This window comes from Saccopteryx leptura, chromosome 1 (genome assembly GCF_036850995.1).
Source record: "Saccopteryx leptura isolate mSacLep1 chromosome 1, mSacLep1_pri_phased_curated, whole genome shotgun sequence".
NCBI lineage: Eukaryota > Metazoa > Chordata > Mammalia > Chiroptera > Emballonuridae > Saccopteryx > Saccopteryx leptura.
This window is the reverse complement of record NC_089503.1, coordinates 78,567,999-78,572,562: the sequence shown is the minus strand read 5'-3', so window position 1 is coordinate 78,572,562 and position 4,564 is coordinate 78,567,999. Positions and strand designations below refer to the sequence as shown.

At 37.2% G+C, this 4,564-nt stretch overlaps 1 non-coding gene across 1 annotated transcript; it reads right to left on the bottom strand.

The window, feature by feature from the left end:
• Positions 1-1,010: 1,010 nt before the first annotated feature.
• Positions 1,011-1,083, bottom strand: TRNAT-GGU (transfer RNA threonine (anticodon GGU)). The gene has a single exon. It is a non-coding gene; the product is annotated as a tRNA-Thr (tRNA).
• Between the last annotated feature and the right edge of the window lie 3,481 nt (positions 1,084-4,564).

The following is a 4,564-nucleotide window of genomic DNA, read 5'->3' as shown; positions in this document are numbered from 1 at the left end:
GAATTATATGCTCGCCTCATAAAAGGAGCTTGGAAGTCTTCCTCTTGAATTTTTTGAAATACCTTGAGAATGATAGGAGTTAGTTCTTCTTTGAATAATTGGTAGAATTCACTTGTGAAGCCATCTGGCCCAGGACTTTTCTTTGTTGGGAGTTTTTTGATAACTGTTTTAATCTCATTTGTTGTAATTGGTCTGTTTAGGTTTTCTGATTCTTCCAGATTGATTTTTGGAAGATTGTATATTTCAAGAAATTTGTCCATTTCATCTAGGTTGTCTAGTTTTTTGGCGTACAGTTATTCATAGTATTTTCTTACAATATTTTGTATTTCTGTTGTGTCAGTTATTATTTTTCCACTCTTGTTTCTAATTTTATTTATTTGAGTCCTCTCTCTTTTTTTCTTGGTGAGTCTGGTTAAAGGTCCATCGATCTTGTTTACCTTTTCAAAGAACCAGCTCCCGGTTTCATTGATCCTCTGTATTATTTCTTTAGCCTCTATGTCATTTATTTCTGCTCTGATCTTTATTATTTCCTTCCTTTTACTAGCTCTGGGCTTTACTTGCTGTTCTTTTTCTAGTGCTTTTAGATGTAGGGTCAAATTATTTATTTGAGCTTTTTCTACCTTCTTGAGGTATGCCTGTAATGCTATGAACTTCCCTCTCAAGACTGCTTTTGCTGTGTCTCATAAATTTTTTTTTTTTTTTTTGTATTTTTCTGAAGCTGGAAACGGGGAGAGACAGTCAGACAGGTTCCGCATGCACCCGACCAGGATCCACTCGGCACGCCCACCAGGGGACGATGCTCTGCCCACCAGGGGGCAATGCTCTGCCCCTCTGGGGCGTTGCTCTGTTGTGACCAGAGCCATTCTATCACCTGGGGCAGAGACCAAGGTGCCATCTCCAGTGCCCGGGCCATCTTTGCTCCAATGGAGCCTCGGCTGCAGGAGGGGAAGAGAGAGACAGAGAGGAAGGAGAGGGGAGGGGTGGAGAAGCAGATGGGCGCTTCTCCTGTGTGCCCTGGCCGGGAATTGAACCCGGGACTTCCGCACACCAGGCCGACGCTCTACCACTAAGCCAACCCAGGGCCATGTCTCATAAATTTTGAGTTGATGTATGCTCATTATCGTTTGTTTCTAGGAATTTTTTCATTTCTTCTTTTTTTTAATCTTATTTTTGTTAATTTTAATACAGTGACATTGATCAGTTTACAATTTAAATCAGTGTACATATGTTTCGGGAAAACATCTCCAGATTATTTTGACCTTTGATTATGCGGCATACACCTCACTCAAAGTCAAATCATCCTCCATCACCATTTATCTGGTTTTCTTTGTGCCCCTGCCCTCCCCACAACCCCTCCCTCTCCTTCACCACCCCCTTCCCACCCCTCCACCCCACTCCCTGTTACCATCACATTCTTGTCCATGTCTCTGAGTCTCATTTTTGTGTCCCATCTATGCATGGGTTCATATAGTACTTAGGTTTTTCTGATTTACTTATTTCACTCCGTATAATGTTATCAAGTTCCAACCATGTTATTGTAAATGATCCGATGTCATAATTTCTTATGGCTGAGTAGTATTCCATAGTATATATGTACCAAAACTTTTTAATCCACTCGTCCTCTGACGGATACTTGGGCTGTTTCCAGATCTTCGCTATTGTGAACAATGCTGCCATAAACATGGGGGTGCATTTATCCTTCTGGAACTGTTCTATGGTGTCCTTGGGGTATATTCCTAAAAGTGGGATGGCTGGGTCAAAAGGCAGTTCGATTTTCAATTTCTTGAGGAATCTCCATACAGTTTTCCATAGAGGCTGCACCAGTCTGCATTCCCACCAGCAGTGTAGGAGGGTTCCCTTTTCTCCACATCCTCGCCAGCACTTATTCTGTGTTGTTTTGTTGATGAGGGCCATTCTGACCGGTATGAGGTGACATCTCATTGTGGATTCAATTTGTGTTTCTCTAATGATTAGTGATGTTGAACATTTTTTCATATGCCTATTGGCCATCTGTATGTCCTCTTTGAAGAAGTGTCTATTCATTTCTTTTGCCCATTTTTGATTGGATTGTTTGTCTTTCTGGTGTTGAGATTTACAAGTTCTTTATAAATTCTGGTTATTAAACCCTTATCAGGCGTATTTTTGAATATGTTCTCCCATTGTGTAGTTTGTCTTTTTATTCTGTTCTTATTGTCTTTGGCTATGCAAAAGCTTTTTATTTTGATATAGTCTCATTTGTTTATCCTGTCTTTTATTTCTCTTGCCCGTGGAGATAAATCAGCAAATATATTGCTGAGAGAGATATTAGAGAGCTTACTGGCTATGTTTTCTTCTAAGATGCTTATGGTTTCACGCCTTACATTTAAGTCTTTTTTCTATTTTGAGTTTATTTTTGTAAATGGTTTAAGTTGGTAATCTAGTTTCATTTTCTTGCAGGTTGCTGTCCAATTTTCCCAACACCATTTGTTGAAGAGGCTATCTTTACTCCATTGTATGCCCTTACCTCCTTTGTCAAATATCAGTTGTCCATAGAGTTGTGGGTTTATTTCTGGGTTCTCTGTTCTGTTCCATTGATCTCTGTGCCTGTTCTTATGCCAGTACCAGGCTGTTTTGAGTACAGTGGCCTTGTAGTATAGCTTGATATCCGGAAGTGTGATACCTCCCCCTTTATTCTTTTTTTTTTTAAGATTGCTGAGGCTATTCGTGTTCTCTTTTGTTTCCATATAAATTTTTGGAATATGTGTTCTATATTTTTCAAGTATGTCATTGGTATTTTAATTGGTATTGCATTAAATTTATAAATTACTTTGGGTAATATAGACATTTTATTGATGTTTATTCTTCCTAACCATGAGCATGGTATATGCTTCCACTTGTTTGTATCACCCTTGATTTTTTTTAATCAATGTTTTATAATTTTCCGAGTACAAGTCTTTAGTCTCCTTGGTTAAATGTACTCCTAGGTACTTTATTTTTTTGGTTGTAATAGTGAAGGGGATTGTTTCCTTAATTTCTCTTTCTGACTGTTCATTGTTGGTGTATAAAAATGCCTCTGATTTCTGAGTATTGATTTTATATCCTGCCACCTTACTGAATTCATTTATCAGGTCTAGTAGTTTTTTGACTGAGACTGTAGGATTTTCTATATACAATATCATATCATCTGAAAATAATGATAGCTTTACTTTTTTTTCCCCAACTTGAATGCCTTTTATTTCTTCTTGTCTGATTGCTGTGGCTAGGACTTCCAGGACTATGTTAAATAAGAGTGGTGAAGGGCGCACCCCTGCCTTGTTCCTGATCTTAAGGAGATTGCTTTTAATTTTTGCCCATTGAGTATGATGTTGGCTATGGGTCTGGCATAGATGGCCGTTATTATGTTGAGGTATGTTCCCTGTATTCCCACTTTGCTGAGAGTTTTGATCATGAATGGGTGCTGGATTTTATCAAATGCTTTTTCTGCATCTATTGAAGTTATCATGTGGTTTTTCTCCTTCCTTTTGTTTATGTGATGAATCACATTGATAGATTTGTGAATATTGTACCAGCCTTGCCTCCCCAGAATAAATCCCACTTGATCATTGTGTATGATTTTTTCCATATATTGTTGGATCTGGTTTGCTAATATTTTGTTGAGGATTTTAGCATCTATATTCATCAGGGATATTGGTCTATAATTTTTTTTCTTTGTGTTGTCTTTGCCTGGTTTTGGAATCAGAATTATGCTCGCCTCATAAAAGGAGCTTGGAAGTCTTCCTTCCTCTTGAATTTTTTGAAATACCTTGAGAAGGATAGGAGTTAGTTCTTCTTTGAATATTTGGTAGAATTCACTTGTGAAGCCATTTGTCCTAGGAGTTGGAGTTGGGAGTTCTTTGATACCTGTTTTAATCTCATTTGGTGTAATCAGTGTGTTTAGGTTTTCTGATTCTTCCAGATTGATTTTTGGAAGATTGTATGTTTTAAGGAATTTGTCCATTTCATCTAGGTTGTCTAGTTTTTTGGCGTACAGTTCTTCATAGTATTTTCTCTCAATATTTTGTATTTCTGTTGTGTCAGTTGTTATTTCTCCCCTCTCATTTATAATTTTATTTATTTGAGTCCTCTCTCTCTCTTTTTCTTGGAGAGTCTAGTTAAAGGTTGATCAATCTTGTTTACCTTTTCAAAAAACCAGCTTCTAGTTTCATTGATCCTCTGTATTGTTTCTTTAGTCTCTATGTCATTTATTTCTGCTCTGATCTTTATTATTTCCTTCCTTTTACTAGCTCTGGGCTTTACTTGCTGTTCTTTTTCTAGTTCTTTTAGATGCAGGGCTAAGTTGTTTATTTGAGCTTTTGCTAGCTTCTTAAAGTGTGCCTGTAGTGCTATGAACTGCCCTCTGAGTACTGTTTTTGCTTTGTCCCATAAATTTTGAGTTGTATGCTCATTATCATTCATTTCTAGGAATTTTTTTATTCCTTCTTTTATCTCATTCTTAATCCATTTGTTATTTAACAACCTGCTATTTAGTTTTCATGTGTTTGAGAATTTTTTAGTTTTTCTGTTGTGGTTGATTTCTAGTTTCATG